The sequence below is a fragment of the Phacochoerus africanus genome, chromosome 1 (assembly GCF_016906955.1).
Source record: "Phacochoerus africanus isolate WHEZ1 chromosome 1, ROS_Pafr_v1, whole genome shotgun sequence".
Classification (NCBI taxonomy): Eukaryota; Metazoa; Chordata; class Mammalia; order Artiodactyla; family Suidae; genus Phacochoerus; species Phacochoerus africanus.
In genome coordinates this window covers 26639926-26664397 of record NC_062544.1, presented here as the reverse complement: position 1 = coordinate 26664397, position 24472 = coordinate 26639926, and the positions used below count along the sequence as shown (strand labels likewise).

At 43.1% G+C, this 24472-nt stretch overlaps 1 protein-coding gene across 3 annotated transcripts in view; it reads right to left on the bottom strand.

Moving 5' to 3' along the window:
- The window catches only part of KCNIP1 (potassium voltage-gated channel interacting protein 1), a 422923-nt gene that overhangs the window by 18821 nt on the left and 379630 nt on the right, over positions 1-24472 (bottom strand). The window lies entirely within an intron of this gene.

Sequence of the window (24472 nt, the reverse complement as noted above, 5' to 3'; positions counted from 1 at the left end):
AGAAACAACTCTGTTCCCTGCTCTCATGGAGCTTACAATCTACAGGTCTTTGCTTCTCCCTTCCCTTCTCAATCTTAATAAGTAACACAGATGCAGAATAGGGAAAAGGGCTGTTGAAAAAACAATTTAGCACATTAAGATGAGCGGGCAGGGTGAGTGCATGCGAAATCCCATTATACCATATATTAAACATAAGACAAAACATCGGACCTGGCAAATCCTCCATTGCATGGGGGACTGGGTGAATCCAGGTCATAAAGAGTAGAAAGAGGCTCTATTTGCTGCCCTCCTGCTGGCCTTTTGGGGTCTATTTGGGGGTCAGCTGAGTTTTCTCCATAGGCTATTATTTGAGCTTCCTCCTGTCTTTCCAGAATCCCTGATCAAGGTGCGCAAGGCAGACCAGCCACCACCATAAGTGGGTTTTAGTCACTCCTCACCACAACCGCAAACAGGAGAGCTTATTTTCCTGCTGCCCCTAAAAGGAGTGGTACCGGTGGGTGTCCTTTGGTTAGTATTCCTGCGCTTATCTCCTGACCTGAATCCCATGAGAGAAAACTTTATTATGCTGAATTTAGTTGCCCCCCTATTATCACTCTGATAGGTAACTCTATTTTTCCAATAGAGTTTCTTTTTGGAACAGTTTTAAGTTTATAGAAAAACTGCATGGAAAATGGAAAGTTCCCTACCCTCACAGTGTCCCCTGTTATTAACATAATGCATTGCTGTGGTATATTTGTTACAATTGACAAACCAGGATTGATATATTATTTTTAACTAAAGTCCATAGTTTACAAGAGTTCACTCTTTGTGTGGTATAGTTCTATAGGTTTTGACAAATGTATAATGCCATGTATCTACCCTTATAGTATGCTATGGAATAGTTTCATGGCTCTAAAAATGCTTGGGTAACATTTTTGTAGAGATATGTCTACAAATATGGATTGATTTTCTATGGTATGCCAGGAATATGATAGGTATTGGGAGAGAGATGAAGAGATAAAATGTCTGTTCATATGGAGTTCTTAGACTAATGGATAGGTCCCACACATAGCCTAAGGATTACAAACTCAAATGCTAATAGTAGTTGGAAGGTAGTTTAGATGAGTTTGAGGATGGGTATACAACCACAGAGAGTGGTGGGGACTGAGAACTGAAGAGCTATTGCCCCATGAAAGCCTGGTGAGTACAGATCTTCAGATTTTTCAAGAGAGGCTATAATTAAGAGATAGTTGTGTCCTGATTCTTTTTTTTTTTTTTGGTCTTTTTTAGGGCCACACTGGCAGCATAATGGAGGTTCCCAGGCTAGGGGTCAAATACTAGCTAGCCTACACCACAGCCACAGCAATGCCAAGTCCTTAACCCACTGATTGAGGCTAGGGATCGAACCTGCGTCCTCATGGATGCTAGTCAGATTCGTTTCTACTGAGCCACGATGGGAACTCTGGTCATGTCCTGATTCTTAGCTGTTACCCATGAATTTAACATTTATACATACAACACGGGCCAAATGTAAAATTCCTGCTTGGAGAATATTGTGAATTGCTGGTCTGGAATTCTACATTGGCAAATCTTCCCAAGGTGTGTGGATGTGTCTAAGACACTGGAAGTTAACAGGAGGAAGCTCTTAACTAATGCCATTTGAATGGCAGGGGACAAGGAGGGGTTGCAGGGAAGGTTTCAAGGGGAGGTGATAACTTATTTGAGTCTTTGAGGAAGAGGGACAATGGAACAGCATGTGCAAAGATGCAGAAGGTGAATGACCCTGGAATTGAAACTTGTAACAGAGCTGACCTCTCACAGAGAAAAATAAGAAAAGGAGGATCAAGAGAATCACGTCTATTTGGAAAGTTTCCAAGATAACCTGCCCTTTAGAAGCCATGACTCTGGAAGGAAGAAAAGCTCATTAAGGTGAGCCTGCAATCCATGATGCTTTTTTTTTTAATTAAAAAAATTAAAGTATAGTTGATTTACAATGTTGTGGCAATTTCTGCTGTAAGCTTAGTGAAAAAGTGGATTTTTAGTGGCATGGGTGATGAGATTGTGAAACTGAGCAAAAAGGCTCTACTAGGCAAAGAACATGAACAGAATTCTCAGCAATCTGGGAAGACACAAAGTGGATCAGTGCCACAAAGACATTCAGGACTTGAAGGGCCCAGAGTGGAGGGGCCAGAGGAGTGAGCCTGACAGCCTGAGCTGCTTATTGTCTCAAAGCTTTTGCTAATTCCTTAGTGACAGAGGTCAAGAAAAACAGCAAAAGCCACAGCCAAAATGTGATAGAACCAAATGGAGCTTTTGATGAGCTCACAGTGTTGAGAGGCAACTGTTGGGCTTCCAGGTCTTCTTAAGAGAAGGGTTCCTAACAAACACCAAGGCTTTCAGTTTGACCCCTAAAGGACTACATTCTAGGAGTAAGAACAGGTTAGAAACAGATCAGGCCTTATGAGGATTGAAATCCAGCCTTAACGTGTCTCAATCCCTATTCGGATTAAGTTTATCTGCCCCTACTCTATTACTTTCTAGAAGCTGAAGACTCAGCTATAGAGTTTACAGTTTTTTTATTCTAATGTCTACGTTTCATTGAAAACTTGCCAGATATGTTAAGAAATGGGCCCAAAAGGAATACAGTAATATAGTAATAGATTTATGGAATCTAGATATTACCTATTACCTATCAAGCATGGGCTTTAAAATGATGAAATATTTTAAATGAAATATTCTCAAGAAAATAGATTAAAAGATGGAGAGTTCCACCAGAGAAACAGAATACATATGAGAAAGTAAGTTTAAAATTCTAGAATTGAAATATGTATTATCCAAAATTAACAACTAAATAGATCAACTTAACAGTAGGTTAGCATAGTAAAAGAGAAAATGATTTGGTAGACAGGTCAAGAGAGAAATATACCAACTGATGCACAGAGAGAAAAAAATGGAAATACAGATAACAACATAAGACATGATGAAAGGTTCTAACATATGTATAATTAAAGTTTCCAAAGAAGGAGATAAAGAATGATGCTGAAGCAATTCTGAAGAGACAATAAATGATAATTTTAAAAATGAGGGCCAAAAAAAAAAAAAAATCAAGCCAAAGATTAAAGAAGCACTACAAACCTCAAGCAGATAGACACAGAGAAAATGACATCTAGGAACATATCAATAAAACTGCTGAAATACAAAGACACAGAAAATCTTCATTACAAGAGAACAATATTTAGGTTATAACCAAACCCTAACTAAATGCTGCTTGCAAGCATAAGGGCACAGCAAAGGCAAAAGTGAAAGAATAAAAAAGGATACAGCATGCAAACACAAATCAAGAAATGCTGGCATGGCTATTTTACTATGAGATAAGGCAAGAATCTTTGCTGGAAAGAGGGAGTTTTCATAATGAAAGGGGCAGACATAAAAATTCTAAATTAGTATGCAATAATAATATAGCCTTGAAGTACATTCAAAGCAAAGGCTGACAGACTAAAAAGGAGAAATAGCAAATTCACAATCAGAGTTGGAGATTTAAAAACACCTCCCTCAGTAACTGATAAAACAAAAGATCAATAAAGGGTATAGAAGATATGAGCAATGCGATAAACTTGGCCTCATCAACACACATAGATCTTTTTACCCAACAGTCAAAGACTACTACATATCCTTGTCAAGTACACATAGAACACTTACCAAAATTGACCATTTGGCTCCTAAAGCCAATCTCAACAAAGTTCAAAGAACTGAAATCATTCAGAATGCTTTCTGTCCAAAGTGAAATTAAACAAAAAATCAAGAGCAAAAAGAAAACAAGGAAACTTCCAAATGTTTGGAAATCAAGCCGTATGGTTTTAATTCCTAAGTGTCTCATGTATCAAAGAAGAAATCTCATAGAAATCAGAAAGTATTTTGAACCAAATGATAATGACATATCAAAACTTATGGGATGCCATTAAAACTGTACCCAGAGGGAAATCTAAAAGAGCATGACATACTCGAGCTGCAAATAATTTATGTGACAGTGTGCACAAAATTGAATGCTGAGCTATCTCTTGATATCATATTTCTAGTGTTTCTGGTGGTTCACTTTTAATGTTGCCTAAACTATGTTGGTTACATTAGAGACTATATTAGTGATGACATGTAATTTTTTTCTCTCCCCTAAACATGGTTTGTCTGTTTATTCCGGATAAGTTTAGCACCAGCTTTTGATTGACAACTTATCCCAGTGTAATCAGGGGTGAAAATCCTTGTTGGTGCCTGAATGGAGCAGAGGAGAAAATAAGTTCTATTTCGTCCTTAAGCGTAATCCTAGAGGCTGAGATTCTTACAGCAAAGGCTTGGAGGTGAGTCATAAACTCAAGCAGACACACACAGCACACAACTCATCAGCTCTGAATTTTATAAACTTAACGATGAGTCCCAGGAGTGCTGAGCTGAGCCTTGATAAAGATTTTTCTGAGCATTCCAGACATCTTTTTTCAGTCTTCTTGGTTCAATAAAACTCAAATCATGTTTTGCTCCAAGCGTTTGTTCTCTTAATCTTGAAACCCTCCTGCCCCTTTTAAGCAAAATTGAATTTATACATTTCTCATTCATTTACACCTCAGTCCTGAAAATGTTCTGAAAAAAACAGAGTCCTACCAAAAAAAAAAAGAAAAAGAAAAAAAGAAAATCTTTGAGTTTTGCTACTATCTATCTATCTGCTACTTCCATTAGATAGAATGTTTTCTGGATGAAATGTCCCAAAAATTCTTCCATATCTATAGTATATTTCAGTTCTCTGACCTTTCTCCTCAAATGGGGGTGTTTTTGAGGGTGGCCTTCAACACACTGGGTGGGAGTGTGGAAGGGGCATATCAGATGCACCTTGCAATTTCTTAGGAGGGTTGTGGTGGTAGAAATTGTCAGGAATGTAATACAATTATTAAAAGTCCATAAAGTCACTGCACAGATGGTGACATAAGTCACAGTTCTGTTGGCTGTGTGATGGTGTAACATTCACACATTTTCCATCAAGAAAAAAACCAAGAAACCCCTGGTAAAGAAGTGATTCATCCAGACCCAGAGTTGGCAGGAAAGGGAGCCCTAAACAGTGTTTCAGGACAAGGAGCAAGGCCACATACATTAGAGACTCTTGTGTCCCCTCATCTCCAAAGCAACATTTCTGTCCTGCTAAGCCCCTGGCCAGGCTTCAGAGCAGAAATTAATGTCAGGTTCACTGCAGTGTCTCAGCCACAGGCAAACATCTCTAGATAACGTTTTAAGTGGACCTCTTTGTCTGGAAAAAGTGTCCCAGGATGAAACTTTTGATGATTTACTTAGGTAGCTCTAGCAGTTTCTACAGCTCTAGGAGGGAATCAGTTATATCCTGCCACCAGCTAGTATTCAGAAAGCAGTGGGGAAACCTCCTGCCATTTCTCCTTTGGTCACAGTTGGACATTGCTCTGAAGTTCTAGCACATGGAGACAGCCAGTTAATGAGCGGTTAATGAGCAGCTGCCCTGCTTTGGGGACAGAGGATATGCTACCCGGGATGAGTGGGTCTAGAATATATCTGCAGAAAATCAGAGGACTACATGGTGGAATATATTATGTATATATTTTACAGTTGCAGCTGAGGCATATGGAAGTTCCCAGGCTAGGGGTCGAATCAGAGCTGCAGCTGAGGCCACAGCCACAGCCACAGCCACGGCAACACTGGATCTGAGCTGCATCTGCAACCTACACAGCAGCTTGTGGCAACACTGGATCCTTAACCACTGAGCGAGGGCAGGCATCCAACCAGCATCCTCACAGAGACAATGTCAGGTCCTTAACCCACTGAGACACAACGGGAACTCTCATGGTTGGATTTTGTTACTTCCCTTGACCGAGAGGCAAAAATGTTTTATTGCAAGTGAGGAGAAGGAAAAAATAGTATCCGGGGGAAAAGGATGCTTTTAGTTTAAAGATGGAAAAACAAGGGTGCGGCGAGAGGCTGAAGGAATTACTCAAAGGAAAAGTAAAATTGCCACATGAATAAGACATCTCAGTTTGGCATAGAATTTTCTCTTCCATGGGAACTCACTGGATCAAGGTCAGGCTAAGGTGTCAAAGGCCTTTCAGTCTGATTTTTTTGAAGAGTAGGTCACTGCCATCCAGATAACTTGACAACTTGCTGAGTGGTGGCTTCCAAGCAGAGGGCTTGCTTTGATGGGCTGGTAAATGTTTAACAACTGGCTCTTGGGGGAGGGGCGGAGCGAAGCATGCTTGATACCGTTTTCTAATTGCCTCAGTGTAAATATTCCCACCATAGCCTACTTCAGACTATCAACATGAAGTCATTGAATACAGGTTTGGAAAGTGAAGCTCATGATCCACCAGTATGACCTGACTCCATCACATTATTACTGCTATTTCAGGAGAGTGAGTGTCTGCTTAACTATCCCAAACTGGTGTGCTAAAGACCTGAAAACCAATGCAATACTCGAAAAGTACTCAATTTCATAGAATAGGTTTAGCCCCTGTAATCCAACCAAATAAACCCTTTCTTTGTGGTTGGTGGGAAAATAAACTTCTGTATACCACTGCAGAATCATCACAAGCAGGGAAATAATGGAGACTGGCCAAGTAAGCTTTTGCTGGAATTCAGTATTAATGTATCCTCAGAGTAAGGGCCTGTCTTGGTGAGCTCAGAGAGCATGGTAATAGTTTTAGAATTGATCTAATCATTTCACTGTCCCTAGGAGGCATGTGGTCATTAGACTAATTTGAGTCATAATCATACCCGTCTTGTAGCTGTGAATCCAAATGAGATAAGACATGTAAAGTGCTCCCTGCATACAGTAGGTGCACAAAAATGTCTTTCCCACCTTCTAGTGGATTAAGCTTGGGATTTTAAGGGTCATTCTCAATAGCAGAATTCAATAATCATTCTGTTAGACACTTCCTAGGTCACGATAACACCTCTTCTGATGGATCTAGTTAATTACATGTGCTTCTCTCCAAAACTGGAAGATTTTTCTTGTTCAGTGATTTCCTCCGTCAGAGAGGCACCCAGTTGCCAGTTCAGGTTGGACGTTAAATAGCCAAAGTGGATATTATCATTCCATATTAACTGCCACGGACATAAGCAAACGCAAGACTCTGGATGAAAGAGCATCAAGCACATCTGTCTGCAGACCGCCGTGGCACAGGCCAGAGTTTCTGGGGGTGGCGGACACCAGAAACACAGGACCTGGCGTGTTAGTAAATAGACATAATAACTGCCGGTCATTGAGAAAATTTCCTGCCTCTTCTCCCCTACCGTTATTACATGGCTCTATGTCCTCTGCCCTTAATAATCCAGACAGTCACTGAGTGCATTGTTTTGGTCCATTTCCTAACTGGAGAAGGGAACTGGATGTTATCCTCAACTGGAACGCGAGCTGCCAAGTGCAAGGACTGCAGCCAGGTCGTCTGAGAATGTCTGTCTGCCTGCCCAGAGGCAGGGAGAAGATGGCAGAGTGTCATCTCCAGGACTCAGCTCGGAAGCCTCTTAACTGTGCACTTAATAAATGAAGCCTTGGCAGACACACCTTGAATTATTAATGAAGTTATTCAGCTTTGATTGTTTCCTTCTTTGGGGGAAAGGTTATTCACTCAAATGCCTTTGATTAGACTGTGCAATACATCACAATTGGGCCTATTTTATGTGCAACTTTATGGTGATAATAGTTCTGTCTCATTTAGAAGCAAATCAGACATTATGAACTTCGTGATTTATTAATGTATTGATTTCTATAAATGTCAGTGCATCTCACATCCCGTCAGAGAGCTCGAGAACAATCAGTGCAGGGCCAATAAAAATGTAAAATGAAACCATCATAAAAAAGGAAAGACTGCCTGTTAAAAAGCTCTGTTGCCTCTCTGAATTGCTTCAGTGTCCAGGTCATTACCATGAAGGCACCACCCTCCCCCGCCTTGTCCCACAGGAAACAGCCTGCACAAGGCTGTCTGGGAAAGCTCTTGTCTGGTTGTCTGTTCTGTGCAGACTGAAATAAAAGACAAGACAGAAAGTTAAGTCGGACCTCGAGGGTCCCCTGGAGTCTGTGCCCAGACTTCTCATTCTGAAGAATAAGGCGTGCCTCTCCATCAGATTCGCCCCACTATGACCCATCACCTCCCTGCTGAATCTTCTCAGTCAAGCCCAGATTTCCCCAGCTGGCATGGAATGGTCTATCCTGGGGGCCCCATTTACTGTTCCAGAACACTTCCCCACAACTCCAGGGCATGGGTCTTTTGCAGTAGCTGCAGAGTCTCCTGGTATGTGGACCCTTACCTCTGCCAGAGCATGTGATCTGCTGACCCCAGTCAGCCACCCTTGAAACCTGGCTAAGAGCCATCTCTTCCGGGCAACTCTCTAAGACCACCGCACAGAAAGCATCCTATTCTCTCTGTCCAAACCCCCGAAGCACTTGCCTCTTAACAGTCCCCCAGTAGGTATCGGTATCTACCTTTGGGGGTTGCAGCTTTCATTTACAGAGGTGGGGTGAGGTGGAGTGCGGGTAGGGAGACTGTCTGGTCCCCACTTTTGTTTTGTTCTCATTCACTTCATCCCACTCCCTCCGGGATGTCTAGTAACTGCTTTGCACATAGTAGGTGCACAGAAAGCACTCATTGTTTGTTAAAAGAGTGTAGAGCTATTAGGAGCTGAATGGGAATTACAGTGAAGCCCAAGGCAGCAGCCAAGAGACTATCTGGAAAGCATTTGGTTTAGTGGCTAATTCCATCATTTGAGAGTTCGGTTCAGAAATCACCATCTGGCAGTCCACAGAGTATAGATGTTATCTCACGTCTTTTGAGTATGAGTTTTGCCAACATGTATTTCACATAAAATATGGACTTTTGGCTTCTCTTCAGAAAACTGAAGTTACAGCCATGCAGGCATGTATTATCACACAGCACAATTGGCTGGGGCAGAGGAGCAGCTGCTTGCTTTAGACAGAGTGTGTGTACTCTAATAAACCATAGACCCCACTACTCCCTATTTTCTCTCCAACACTAAGCCCAAGGGAGGGTTGTTTTCTCTTGTCACTCATTTACATTACTTGCTGGAGTTTGCGACCTCTGTTTAACAGCCCACTCCCCTCCTACTCCATACCATGTTATTCCAAGTGACTTTTATGTGTTTTGTGATAATCCAGAAATATGACCGACTTTTATTTTGGGGGGTTCCAAGCAACCTGGAGAAATAAGAGTGCCCTGTGATTATAGGGGACCTAGAGGATTCAGGCTGTGTCCTGAGATGAGGCTTCTGTGCTACTAACATCACATGGGTCAAGACTGGGTTTGACTTGCAGGTTCTGCTTCAGTTTATTTTTTTTTTTGTCTTTTGTCTTTTTGTTGTTGTTGTTGTTGTTGTTGCTATTTCTTGGGCCACTCCCGTGGCATATGGAGGTTCTCAGGCTAGGGGTTGAATCGGAGCTGTAGCCACCGGCCTACACCAGAGCCACAGCAACGTGGGATCCGAACCGCGTCTGCAACCTACCCCACAGCTCACGGCAACGCCGGATCCTTAACCCACTGAGCAAGGGCAGGGACCGAACCCGCAACCTCATGGTTCCTAGTCGGATTCGTTAACCACTGTGCCACAACGGGAACTCCTGCTTCAGTGTATTTTAATAGCCTTCTATTTTATGGAGCACTTTCATATCGCTAGCTCCTGTGAGATATGTGTTATATCATTCCCATTTTACAGAGGAGAAAACAGATTCAGAGAGGAAAGAGGAAATATTATCATTCCCTTTTTACTAGGAAAAATGGCATCAGAGATCTTATGAGACATCCCTGAGGTCACAAAGATGGTGAGCAGGAGAGCAAAGACTAATCTCATCATCTGATTGACAGATACCTTCTGGCATAAGGGACCATCCTAGGGGTCACTCCTGGGCCTACCCCTATGTCTTTGTGGTTGTTTCTCTGTCTCAGCAAGTTGGGACCACCTTCCTCTACCCAAGCTTCTCACATTTTCTGTGCTTGAGAACTTGTAGATCCCAGTCTGTGGCAGGAGAGGAGACAACAAACAGTTTCAGGGGTTGCCTCCTCACCTCTTCCCATGTCCCCAGCTCTTGCCATCCATTTAGCGTTCCAAATTTTGTTTCCCTCTTCTGAGCCAAAGAACAGCCTTCAGTCTGGGTGACAAGTTGTAGAAGTCACTGAGAATAAAAGTTATGGAGAGGTACTTTTATCCTGCCCTCTAACTTCACAGATATGGCTTCTGGGGCCCAGAGAGGAAACTGGACTTGTCCAAGGTCACTCACTGGATCCCTGGCAGGGCAGGATTAACTCAGGTCAGTCCTGGCAATTGCACTGTTCTTTTCCTAGCATCATTCCCTCATTCAACAAATAATTACTGAGTGCCTACTAGATGCCAGCCACTCTTCTAGGCACTGGGGATAAGGCAGTAAACAAAAGGTGGTAAACAGAGCAGTGAACAGAGGTGATGATGTGTCCCATGAATAAAAATAAAGCAGGATTACAGGACTAAGGAGGAACGGGTCATGGGAGGAACTTTTTTATACAGAGTGGTCAGGAAAGGCAGCAGCACAACTGGGTATCGGTAAGTGGGGACAGTGATGAGCTTTGCAGTCAAAATGGTCAGGCTTGAATCCCAGCTCTGTGGCTTAACAGCTGATGAGCCTGAGAAAGTTACTTCCATCCTCCGAGACTCACATAAAATGGGCACAGTAACACTCATCTCCCAGTCTGTTGGGATCACAGGAACCACTGCATAGAGAGTGCCTGGTTTGTAGAAGGCATGCAAAAAGTTTCCTCCTCACTTAGTGTAGGGGGCTCAGCTTTCTAATAGGTATCTTTGCTTGGTTATGAGTGGGGACAACCTCCAAAGAGCCCCATAACACTCCATCAGCCAGGGTGGCCAGCTGGAAGACTTTTGTAGTTTAAGAGGATGAAGGAGCCAGGATTAATTATCTGAGTCTGTGAATGCATTAGTGGGGCCCAGGGCTCTGAAACTATTTAATCTGAGGAGTGGTGGGTAGCAACTGCTAAGCTTGGAGTGATGCTTTGAGGAAACCTTCCAGATTGGAGCTCTGGCTTGGAATCCACAGCCCTTCTGAGAGAAACAGTATTTCTCATCATAAGACAGATGTCTCATCGTGGCTTATCATAAAGCTTAAGTTGGATCGAAGAAGTCTTTGAAAATTAAATCTCAAATACCAGAAACCCAAACAGGTTCCACTCTTGTTTTCTCTATGAAGCCTTCCCAGGCCTCCCAGGCTGCATCTCAAGTCCTGAAATGTTCTGTCTGTAATGATCACTTCGATGGGATTATGGGTTTGGGTAACTGAGGCACGCTTTCCTTTTCACCTTCTAGCTTTCTTTACTGTTTGAAAGAGTTTTAAGCTATATGTATGGATTGCTTTCATAATTTTAATGTCTTGGTTAAAAATATTACATTTTGAGGAGGATAATGGTAAGTAGATGCCACTTGTTTCATTGGGAAGCTGGTCCTGCTTAAGTCTGGGCTAGTGCACATTGGTGGTTTAGTTGGGTTTGTTGTGATGTTATGTCTATGAATCAAATTTTTTCAAATAAAACATGACATTGTGGTGATCATTCGTGCTCTTCACAAACTATTTCTGCTTCTCATTCCAGGCACACATTTGGATGCACTTCCGGCTCCTTTGAAGTAGGTATGATCACGTGACCAACACTGACCAACCACATGGGAACAGGAGTGTGATGTGTGTCCCAGGGTGGAGGTAGTTATTAAGCAAATGATTTCTAAATTACAACCGAGCAAAGTGCTATGGAGGAAAGGTATGAAATGCCATGGGAACTTAAATGGTAAGGCCTAGCCTTAACCACGGGGCTTCTCTGTCACAGTCTAGAAGGACGAGAAGGGATGGCCCAAGTGGAGACTGAGGGCAGAGGGAAGTAACAGCCTCTCCAAGGACTCTGCAGTGGGGAGAAGAGAAGCCTGCTCTAGGAGATGAGAGAAAGCCCCCCAAGGTGTCTGGAAGCTGGGACATGGTGAATAAAGGACAGAGAAGTGGGAGGTGGGCGTGAGCCATATTGTGCTGGGCCTTGGGGTCTGTGTTAACAGTTTTAGGAATGGCAAAAGCAAAACAAGTACAGTACAGAGGGTTTTATTTCTTTTAAGCAGCCAGTGGAGAGTTGTGAGTTATTCAGTGAGGGCTGACATTAATCATAAAAGAACTGAGACATCTTCGACCCCTCCCACTTGCTGGGACTTCAGCGAGCAAGGCTTTGCAGCACAATTTGCTGGCCGATGGTTTTGCACCCTTCCTCTCCTTGCTGGCTCATTGCAATGAGAGCCTCTGTTAATCAAATAGGTCTGAGACCTTGGACTTGGTCTCAGTTCTTTGCAAGTGAGGGAAAAGGAGGAAAGTCTGTTTCTCCTTATCAGTTAATAAAACCTACAGTTTGAGGTATTTGAATTCACAGCTCGGATGCCAAGGGACCTGGTAATTCCTATTTAGAATGCCAAAGGCTGAGTCAGGCTTGGCTGGAGATCTGACTCCATGGTATCAAGAATACTACAAAGCTGCAGAAAATCTCCTAGGACTGTAAGACTTTTTTCTAGCTAATCAGTAATTTCCTTCTTCTTTTTTTTTGGCTGCACCCTCAGCATACAAAAGTTCCTGGGCCAGGGATCAAACCCACACCAGAGCAGTGACAACACTGAGCCTTAACCCACTGAGCCAGCAGGAAATAAGAATTTCCTTCCTTATTCTTATTTTAGTTAGTCCATGACCCTGCAGGGGGAAAGCAGGTCCTGGTAGCTGTAATTAAAAGAGGGAGATTAAATATGCAAAAGAAATGTGATCACTATTGAAGCAAAGTCTAGGAAGGTAGGAAACAATGGGACCTGGATTAAGAATGTGGGTAACCTTGTAGGTATTTTAGATTCTTTCTCATAAATATTCTAGAAGTGGGAAAAAGCAGGTTTGGTAAAAGAGAAGATTTCTATCTGTCTGTCTGTCTGTCTCTTTCTAGGACATTACACATAAAAATTTTTAGCAGTGGTTATCGTGAAAGTTGGGGTTTGGGTGGATGTTCCATGTGTATTTTCTGAACTTTCTGCAATGAGCAAGTATGAATTTCTAAAAAGAAAAAATCCAGAAAGGTTAAAGTCGACTTAAAGAACAAATGGGGTGCACCTCAGAAGCCCTGGTGCTGGGGGTTGGGGTGGGAGGACCCCAGAGATTAGTGCTGAGATAGGGACTCTTATTTGCAGAGGAGCCTGGGAAGCCAGGCAGTGAGGATGGAGTGCCTCTGGTTTGGGGAAACTCTGTGTAGTCTCAGCAGTGTTATATTTATCAGTCTTGCTTTCAGTGCTGGTTAGTGGTGGGAACAATCCCTGCTTTTTAGAGATTTCACTGAGTTAATGAATGAAGGTGCCACTGGCATGGAGTACAGGTTCAGCAGGTATTAAACAATTCCTGGTCACTCTGCCCTGACCTCTGAAGAAGAAAGACACAGCCTGGGGTAGAGGCAGTGGTTTGGACAGGATGCTCTCCAGTCTGCAGGAGGCACTTTTCAGATATTGGGGGATGGGAGTTGGGGGGAGGGTCTTCCATTGATAAGAACAGTGACTGACATTTCAGAAGCATTTCCTAGGTAGTGGGGTTGGCACCTAGTGCTTCATGTGCACTATCTCATATAACCCTCCCCAAACCCTATAAGCTCCACACTGATATCCCTTTTGAGACAATGAACCTGAGACTCAGAGATATAAGGTAATCTGCCCAAGGCCACACAGTAAATGAAAGACTTGACACTCAAATCTAGGTCTGCTTGATGCCAAGACTGTGTTCGTAACTGCTGTGATATATTGCACTAGCTTTATAGCTGTATTACACTGGGTTAAAATTCAAGCTTTGCCACTTGGATGGGATCTAAGCCATGTCTCAGGGTCCTTCCTCCTGGGGGCCAAATGTGACAAGGCATGTGAAAGACCTGTGCCTGCCGCCCAGCAGTGCTTGTCATGTGGTGGCTCCCTTGCTCTCACATCTGGGTCCCCAAGAGGACATTCCCACAGTTTTTCAGTCTTCTGAGGAAGTTTCTCAAAGCAACGCTGCTGAAAAAGCAATTTTTTGCTGTAGCTGTGTGGATAGATTTTTAATATTTAATTAGAGAGACCTTCAGCTTGGAGAGAGGGCAGGACTTGTTATTAAATCCCCGCTGCTTGGTCTCCCTCACTTGCCCGTGGGATTATTCATTCATTTTCAGTCACACAATTTAATATTGCAACAGCTAATGGGGAGATGTTGATAATTTGTAAAACTGGTTGGTCCCGAGGCCACTGGAGAAGCTCTACGCCTAAGCCTGATGTGGGGCTAAGGCAGATTCTCGAGAGAGAGTGCTCCCGAGAGCTTTGTGTTTATTATCTGCAAACCTTCCTGAGTGCCTTCTGAGATGCCATGTTGGGAGCCATTAAGATTAGAAAGATGTTCACTTCATATTTGCATCCTCAAGGAGTTAGGACCTGGGGATTCCTGCATACATTAAAGAGTTTTTCTGGTAAAATTCTTAGATAGGATTTGTTTTAATCAGATACATTAAGACACACAGACATGAACAGACTTCTTATGAAGGAAGAAGTTTTATTCACAGATCCCCAGACACAGAAGTTACCTTGTGTCGATGCAGGGCCATACAGGGAAGCACCAGGGTTGGTCAGGAGGCAGAGATGGATGAGAGGGGAGAGCATGGCTCAGAGATTTTGTTGGGGATTTTTGTGGGACAGAATGGGAAAGGAAGGGTGGGTTTGCTGGGTAAGCTTATGATTGGAAATTTTAGGAGTTCCTATTGTGGCTTAGTGGGTTAAGAACCCGACTAGTATCCATTAAGATGCATATTTGATCCCTGGCTTCGCTCAGTGCATTAAGGATCTGGCATCGCTGCCAAGCTGTGGCATATGTTGCAGATGAGGCTCGGATCCCACAATGTTGTGGCTATGGCGTAGGCTGGTGACTGTAGCTCTGATTTGACCCCTAGCCCAGGATCTTCCATATGCCATGGGTGTGGTCCTAAAAAGACAAAAAAAAAAAAAAAGGAAATTTTGAATATCTGGCCACAGGAGTAGTCCCTACTTGTCTGACAGGCCCTGGGGAGATTTACGGCAGAGGGAATGTTGGCTTGGGGTGTGGGAATTAGATAAAGAAAATGGTTGGGTTCTAGGCTATGGATTGGTTGGCTTGCATACAAAGGCACACTTGCAAGGTAGTCATTTACTAACCCTAGGAATGAGCTAGCTCTCTAGAGGGGCACTGTCTCCATGATGAAGGCCCCAAATGCCAGAGCCTCAAGAGTACAGAAAATAAGAAAATAAAAATCAGTGGAGTTTGGTTCTGCAGTTAGATAGACAGGTGTGAAAAATGCCTACCTTGACTTTCCTAGCTGGGGCATTGCATGAACATCCCTGGGACTCAATTTCACATATTCAGTATCACCTCCAAGATGACTGCAAAGCTCCAGCTTTCAGCCTCTAGGGTCAACCTTCCCATTGGATTCTCTGCATGAACAGGCAGAAGAACCTTTGTCCAACAGTCATTCAGAGAGCACATAATTATGGAGTATCTACAATGTTCCAGGCACTTTGGCAAGCAGTGTGTTTACAATGGTGATGTGGTTTTTGTCCCCAGTGAAGTTATGGTTTGGTGCATGAGAGACTTAACCTCAGAATCACAGGCACAAATATAAAATTATAACTGATGAGTGCTACGAGGGGGAGCTTTTGGTGCTATGGGGTGGCAGGGGGCTGTGGTTAGTGTAGGCAGCCAGGGAAGATTTCCCTGAGGAAGTGATGGCGCATGTGAAATCTAAAGGCATGGTGCTCCCTAGATGGGAAGGTAGGAGCGTGTGTATGGGCGTGTGTGTGTGAGAGAGACAGAGAGCGAATCAGAGATAGAGTCAGAGTCACAGAGAGACATTCTAAGTGAGGAGGGAAGATGGAGTGGAGCTTTTCAGGAGCCTCCTGTGTAGAGGCTCTGGGGAAGGAGAAGGAGAAAACAAGATGTTCACAGGAAATACATCTGACTATGTCCCCAGCTTTAGAGGCTTCAGCGGCTTCCCACTGCGTGTGCAGGAGAAAGGCCATGCTCTTTAATGAGGCAGTTGGGGCCCTTTATGATCTGCTCCCTTCTTAGCTTAGGTTTTGTCTGTTGCTTCTCTGCTACCCACTGTCACCCTGCTACATAAACCTTCACTCTCTAGAACATGACTTCCTGGGTGACATTTCCATACCTTTGCATGTGCTTCTGCCTCCATCTGGCGCCTGATTTCCTTTTCTCACTGCTGGGTTATTTCCTGAGTCTCCTTCGGATCTATCCCATTGCACTGCACAGCTCCAGGGGACACTGTTTAGACTACAGTGTGAATGGTGCTTGTTGGAGTTGTGCAGCTCTAGAAAATGTCACCTCCAGGGCTACTTCCTCTGAAATAGAAGTTTTTCTGTCTTTTCCAGATAATCAGTATGACAAGATCCTCCTCCTGCAGCATCCATCACATGGCATGGTAAATACAGAAAGGCTTTTCTGTCTCTCTTGACCATGGGCTCCTCGAGGGTATGGCAAGTTCAGGCAATCAGTTAACAAATATGTACCGAGCTCCTATTTTGTGCCAAGTACTGTTCCAGGCACTGGCAACATGGCCACAAATAAGTCAGACAAGTGCTCTGTTTGTTGGGACAGAGCTGTTAACCAAATTACCACTCAAGTGAATTGTATAATTATGCAATTATGAATTGTTTTAGGTGCTGTGATGGAAAAGAGTGGAAGAACATGAGTCAGAAAAAATCAGAAGGAACATAATTTAAGTTTGAATGAAGGAGAGTCTGAAGACATATAAGCTGAAGGGGAAAGGTAAGAAAGAGTGGTAGGAGAAGAGTTTCGGGGAGAGGGAACAGCAGCATGTGTGAGGATTATGAGAGGAGAACGAACTTGGGCTTTTGAGGAACTAAGTGGAGGCCAAGTGGTGGAGCGGAATGACAGAGGGAAGAAGTGGTATCAGATAAGAAGGCAGTTGGTCAAATCAGCCAACTTCAGTATTTTATCTTTAAAGCAGTGGGAAGCAGAGTTAGCAAGTTTATAATTGCCCTAAACTGACCTAATTAAACTTAAAAGCCTTCTCTCTGCAGCAAGAGAAACCATCCACAAAATGAAAAGACAACTTACTGAATGGGAGAAAATATTTGCAAATGCTATATGACAGATAAGGGATGGATATCCAATATAGCTAAACAGCTTACACAACTCAACATCAAAAATATAAACAACCTGATTTTAAAATGGGCAGAAGAACTGAATAAATGTTTTTCCAAAGAGAAAATGCAGATGACTAACGGGCACATGGAAAGATCCTCAACATTGCTAATCATCAGGGAAATGTAAATCAAAATTACAGTGAGATATCACTTCACACCTGTGAGGACGGCTATCATCAAAAAGAATACAAATAACAAATGTTGGTGCAGATGTGGAGAAAAGGGAACCCTGCTACACTGTTAGTGGGAATGTAAATTGGTGCAGCTACCCACTGTGGAGAACAGTATGGAGGTTTCTTAAAAAAACTAAAAACAGAACTAACATGACTCAACAATTCCAATCCTGGGTATGTATCTGAAAAAAACAAAGATAATTTGAAAAGATATATGCAACCCCAATGTTCATAGTAGCATTATTTACAGTTGCCAAAATATGGAAGTAACATAAGTGCCTATCAACAGATGCCAATCTGTGCCGATCAAGCAGATGTGGCGTATGGAATACCATTCAGTCATCAAAGTGAACAAAAATTTTCCTTTTGCATCAACATGGAGGGACTTGTAGGGCATTGTACTCAGTGAAATAAGTCAGACAGAGAAAGGAAATGCTGTATGATATTACTTATATGTGGAAAAAAGAGGAGAAACTAGTGAACATGACAAAAAAGAAGCAGGCTCACAGATATGGAGAACAAACTAGTGGTTACCAGTAGAGAAAGGAGGGGGAAGCTGGGGTGGGGGAGTGGGAAGTACAAACTATTGGGTGTAAGTTAGGCCACAAGGATGTACAACATGGGGAATATAGCAAATATTTTGTAATAACTGCAAATGGAGTATAACCTTTAAAAATTGTATGAAAAATAACTGTCCCAAGACAGAGACTCACCCAACTCTCCATCAACAAATTGCTAGTAAAGTCACACAATGAAATGCTATATAGTGATGTGAATAAATTGACTATAGCAATCCAACAATATGGATGAATACATAGTGCAAAACCAAGTAAAATTAATCTATGCTGTTAGAAGTCAGGATGATGATTATCCTTGGGGAGTGAAGACTGGAATGGAGAAAATGTGGGGCTTCTGAAATGCTGTAATGGTCTTCTCTTGTGGGTTTTTTGGTTTTTTTTTTTTTTTTTTTAAATCTGGATATTGGTTACATGGGTTCTGGTGCATATTTCAGGTTTTGTTTTGTTTTTTTTTTTTTCCACTTGTTTGTTTTTCAAGTATATTCAGAAGGAAGACCTGCTAGGATAGTGTTGCAACTGGATGAGAAATCCATCCTTCTCTTTGAAGAAGATCCATGAGAAGCAGAGTTTGAATCACTCTGGCAAAGAAAAGCCACTAGACTTGCTGATATAGTGGACAGGAGTTTGAGGAATAAGGATGGGGAGGCGACAGGGAAGAAATTCCAGGCTTGAGCAATTGTGTGGATGGTGTAACGGTGCTGTGCAGTGGGGAAGGCTGGGAGAGACCTGTCCATTTTTCTCTGTACCCCTGGCTCCAGCAAGGGGATGTTAAAGAGGCTGGGTTTGATTAATGCTGACTCTTCTTTGGCTGTTGTAAATCAATAACCTAATGATCAGGGCTAGGAGAACAGCTAGTTACCAACCTGTCTTCTACACATTTCATCTTCTGAGGATAGTTCAGAACTATCTGCTCTCCAAATTCAACAGCTTTTCGCGGAAAGGTTCATGGATCTGTCATTCAGACAGAACACATCTATTCTTATGTTACAATGCCTGGTTATGTGCATAGGCACATATATGTAACAACTTCATATGTTCCTCAAGATTCTGGATGTTGAGAATAGAAGAAAGGACATTTAAAGAGAGCTTCTCAGTGCAAGTTACTATGCTCAGTGCATTTCATACCCTGCATTATCTACTCCTTAATACCCTCATGAGGATTATTCTGTACAGTCATTTTCTGGTTATTAGTCATTAAGAGACAGTGTTGGAATCTGAACTGTGTTTTTGATGTTGCCACATTGCTTCTGTCTGGTCAGGGATGAAGGTCTGGGGACCATGTGTCTTAGTGGGTGACGGAGGGCATCTCCCTATCTCAGTCTTCATGATGACAGGAGGGAGTCCTGATGCCCAGAAAGTGCTTGGAAATCTCCAAGAGAGCGCAGCTCTCAGGTTCTCCTTTGCCCTTCTTTAAAAAACGTTTTCCTGGAGTTCCCGTCGTGGCGCAGTGGTTAACGAATCTGACTAGGAACCATGAAGTTGCAGGTTCAATCCCTGGCCTTGCTCAGTGGGTTAACAATCCGGCGTTGCCATGAGCTGTGGCATAGGCTGCAGACACGGCTCGGATCCCGTGTTGCTGTGGCTCTGGTGTAGGCCAGCGGATGCAGGTCCGATTCGACCCCTAGCCTGGGAACCTCCATATGCCGTGGGAGCAGCCCTAGAAAAGGCAAAAAGACAAACAAAAACAAAAACAAAACCATGTTTTCCCATAATGTCTCTTTACTGGATAATAAAAATGAACCATCTGTGGTTCACTGGGAAGCGTGTCTCAGGCTTATTAAAAAATATGAATTTTTACTTTAAGATGGGATGGCCATATTATTCAAAATTGTAAGCCAAAATGTATTATATATTATTAATTTTATTTTTAATAGACATCTTTCTTATAGATTAGCATTCTAATTACTTCTGAAAAAGTGGGCAGCAGGGAAGCGAGGTTTCCAATTAAAATTGTCCTGAAGATAAATTGAGGTCTCTGGCTAAGAGCACTCCAGCTTTTCCCCGTCTAGGAGCAAGAGCATCTGTCATCCCAGAGGGGCCAGGCTGGGACTCTCATTTGTGCTAGATCTGCCCCAAGAGTTTGAGGTTCTCCTTGGGCGTATACTGGGGTGCTTCTAGGCACCGTTCCTCCAAAGGCACCAATGGAGAGCTGCACAGGTGAAGGTAAAAACCATCAGGATAGAACTGCCTCCAGCCTGCCTCTTGCTGCCTCTCTCCTCCCGGTCACCTGCCCTTTCTAAGGTCCTCTACCCTTTCTGCATGCTAATCCCTCCCTAAGCAAAAACCACAACATGCCTGCTGCAGCTACAATGGCGGCTCACAGTATGTGATCACAGGAGAATTTCTGGGTCTTTCAAATGCTTCATGTAATTGTAAAATCTCAGTATTCCTAGTCTGATTGAAGTTCATTCATGTCAGTTCAAATCAGGTGGTGCAGACTGAGAGCTTTCTGTGGTCAGATGTTTGCATCTGTGTAGTTGGGGAAGTGGAAAGTCTTAGATGGGGCATCCAGGAAGTGTGGCTCGAATTCCGTATCTGTCACACACGAGTTGTGTGCTTCTGCAATTAGGTCACCTGCCCCAAGGCATTTCCTTCTATGTGAAGGACACTTGCTTCTCAGGGTCTTCCTGAGGATTAGGTGGCTACTCAGGACATGGCACATAGTAGGTGTGCAGCATATGTGGCCCCTTTCTTTTCCCATCCTGCCCTTCCAGTGTGAGAAGGTGACTTGGTGAACCGCGCTCTGACTCTTGCCTGGGAGTCAATCTGGCGCTGTCTTTAAGGAGCCATGTGTAGGAGGGCTGCACAGGGCAGAAAGCACTGAGCCACATCCCTTGATCTCTGGTTCATTGTCTTCTGCTGGGCTAGCTATTTCCATTCTTTGGGTTTCAATTCCTTCTGCAATTAAAAGAGGAGGTGGGAGGACAGGGGCATCAGATTTCTACTTTTCTAGCCTCGGGCAATTCTCTCTATAATTTTAGTTATTAATCAATTATAGATCTAGTCTCCAGAAACTTCTCTAAAGTCACCTTGAACCTATGCTATTTTCAATTTATATTAATTTCCTCTTGAGATACCAAGTTTCATTAAGTTTATTGGTTTAGGGTGAGTCAAATTTCTTTTAATCAGTCCTAATTTACTTCTTTTAATCTAACTTTAGTATGTTTAGGATTTGCTGAACATTTACTTTTTTTTTTTTTTTAGCAAACAAGCATGTCCACACTCTCTATATTCAGATTTAGGGAAGAGAAGATTTATATAAAAGAAGTTTAATGAATTCCTATTATGTAAGGATATGCTAAATGCTTTCACATCTTTTCATCACCTTTTATTTTCCCAGCAATCGTGGGAGGTGATATTAATATCCCCAGTTTGCCACTGGTCAATGTATGTCTCAGGAAGCTTAAGTGACTCTCTCAGGGTCCTACAGAGACTAAGTCCAGCTATTTCTGTGATGTAACATTTACACAATGTTGCAACAAAATGTGGCTGTGTTGTAAAGATGTGCCCAGCTTCTTTCTGCCTTTCTTCTCCTCTTTACACATTGAGAGATGGAGGTTGCTATTCCTGGAGTTACTCAGCATTGATTCTTTGCTTCTTGAGAACTGGAGGATTTTTTAAAAGCCTCCAAGTCTTGTCTGACAAAGCCTGGATTGGAGACTCTAGAGAAGAGGTCCTCCAGGGCTCCCATCTAACAGCCTGCTTCTTTTCTCTTGCACTTGGCCTCTGTGGTAGCTCGGGATAAAGCCGTTGACTTCTGCAGCTTAATGCAGAACTGGCTGAATAGCAGCCCATACATTCCATACCATGCACGTTTAATTCCATCTGGCCAGTGAGTGCCTTGCGTGTTTGGGGATCTTTACTTAGGTGGTTCTTGGGGAAAATTGAGGGCATGTATATCAAGCAATTTTTGAATTATGTCTCTATTAGCATCTGTGAATGTCTCCCCAGGGAAACTAGGAAAGCTCTATTAGCTGAGCAGTTTAAAACAGGATTGGAGGAAGCAGTGGGGGACTATTCCATAGGGAGAAATAATTACAAACAGCACTTCCATGTAAACAGGTCTTAATGTGCTTTTTATATTGGATTCCTGAGAGTGAGACTCTGGGGTGGTATCTTAGCGCCCCCTCCAGGGCTGCACCCCTGAAGTGCTGGGAACTGAGGAAGAAGGCTCAAGAGGATCCCTGCTGGCTCCCTGGGCTCCAGAAAGCCTCTTAGACCAGGGCAGGGCTGAGCTGTGGGCAACATGATAACGGCATTGTTGTGCGACCTTGAGAAAGTGACCTTGCGCAAGTCAATTCTTCCCTTTGGGCCCTTGTGGAGACTGTTTATAAAGTGTTAGCAACTGAGCCAAATACTTTCCATACAATTCACCAACACCCTGCAAGCTGGGTTATAAGACCCCATTTTACAGATTGGGCGGTAACTACCTTGCCCAAAGTCATTAGTAAGCAAATGGCAGTTTAAATGGAGTTTAAATTCTGGCCTCTGACTCCAACTTGAGGGTTATCTCTGTGACACCAGATCATGTCTATGCTCTTTAGGGTGTTGTCCACTGAACATTCTATGAAATGTACCTTTTTGGTACCAGAAGCTTGGTGATCTCACCTTGGCTTTTGCAACTCTCTCTTATTTATGCTCTAGCAGCCATGGGAACAGATATACCACTCATTAGTTCTGTGTTTTATTTATAACTACTGCTTGTTTCAGTGTTCTAGGGGTTATGGCTCAGGCCCAGTGCACCCATAAAGCATTCTAACTGATGGTTGGTTGTCATAGTGATGATGCCGTAGAGAAATGCTATGGCCCTGGCTGGATTCCATCCCTTCTAGAAGTCTACCTTGAAAGCAAGTACATGGATCTTCTTACATAAAGTGGAATCACAGAGTCATTAAAACTTCAAGGTTGGACAGGCCTTAGTTATCATCCAGGAATTTTCAAACTCCTATAATGGCAAATAATTCTTTAATCAAAGGAAATTTTGCTTGGTGGCCAAGTATGTAAATTAGATGAAAACAATCAGATGCTGGGGTTACAGTGGGAGATCAGAAGAATGTTGTTTTCCTTCTTCAAATATTGTATGGTGGTCTGTCAGGAGATTTTGCCTCTCACCATTTGGAAATTAGCAATCTAATTCAACCTGCTCATTTTATAGTTAGCTAGGGCGAGCCCAGTAAGGGATACTGATGTGCCTGAGGGATGGGGCTGAGGTTGGAGTCCTTTTCTTTTCTTTTTTTTCTTTCTTTCTTTCTTTTTTGTCTTTTGTTGTTGTTGTTGTTGCTATTTCTTGGGCTGCTCCCGCGGCATATGGAGGTTCCCAGGCTAGGGGTCGAATCGGAGCTGTAGCCACCGGCCTACGCCAGAGCCACAGCAACGCGGGATCCGAACCGCGTCTGCAACCTACACCACAGCTCACGGCAACGCCGGATCCTTAACCCACTGAGCAAGGGCAGGGACCGAACCCGCAACCTCATGGTTCCTAGTCAGATTCGTTAACCGCTGCGCCACGACGGGAACTCCTTTTTTTTTTTTTTTTTTGATCCTTTTCTTTTCTTAACCTCAAAGAAATGGCATTGAGAATATCCCAGAATTGGGCTTGAAAGGATCCTAGGTCCTTTTCTACAAAGAAGGATGGTCATTCATTTGTGCGTTAATCCATTTATTCATCAGCTTTTACTGAGTATCCATTTGTCACGTAGGACAGCCTGCTCTATTCTTGGCATAGTCTCTGAACCATCAAGGGATTACCCCAGGGCAGGGCAGAGGGGAAGAGCAAGCTTCTGTCAATATTTAGGATGTGTATTAGAAAGGGAATAGAGAAGTTTGGAGAAGAAAGAAGCCAGGCTTTGGAGGAAAACGAAGGCCTACAAGAGACGAGGGAGAAGTAACTATGTATTGTGTGGAATGCGGTGTCTTTGTTGGTGAAGTCGGAAGCCTTTGTCTTAAGCTGCCACATGCATTTCAAGGTGTGAGGAAGCTTTGGCGATGAATCCCTGAGTTCAACATTCATTAGTAATTTGTTCATTCATTCAACACTTCTTGAGCATCTGCTATGTATCGGGCACAGTGCTGGGCAGAAGGAATGTATGGCGAATGGGGCAGACATAATCACTATCTTCATGAGTCAGCCCCTCCCCAAGTCTCCCCTTTGTTTGTGGGATAAAGACACTTGCTCATTTGTTCATTCATTTAACAAATGTTTGTCCTTGGTGCCAGAACCAACTATCCCCTTTTAGTTGATTCCCTGAGGAGGCACAGCTTATCGTGACTCCTGAGGGGACCAGTCACCCCAACCATTTTCTCTCTAGTTTTAAAAATAAGCAAATGTGAAAGCAGCTCACAGTCTAAAACCAGTATACAGTTGTCTCTCAATGTCTGCAGGGAGATTGGTTCCAGGCCACCCCCTTCCCCAGCAGATACTGAAATCCACAGATGCTCAAGCTCCTTATTAAGCAAAATGGCATA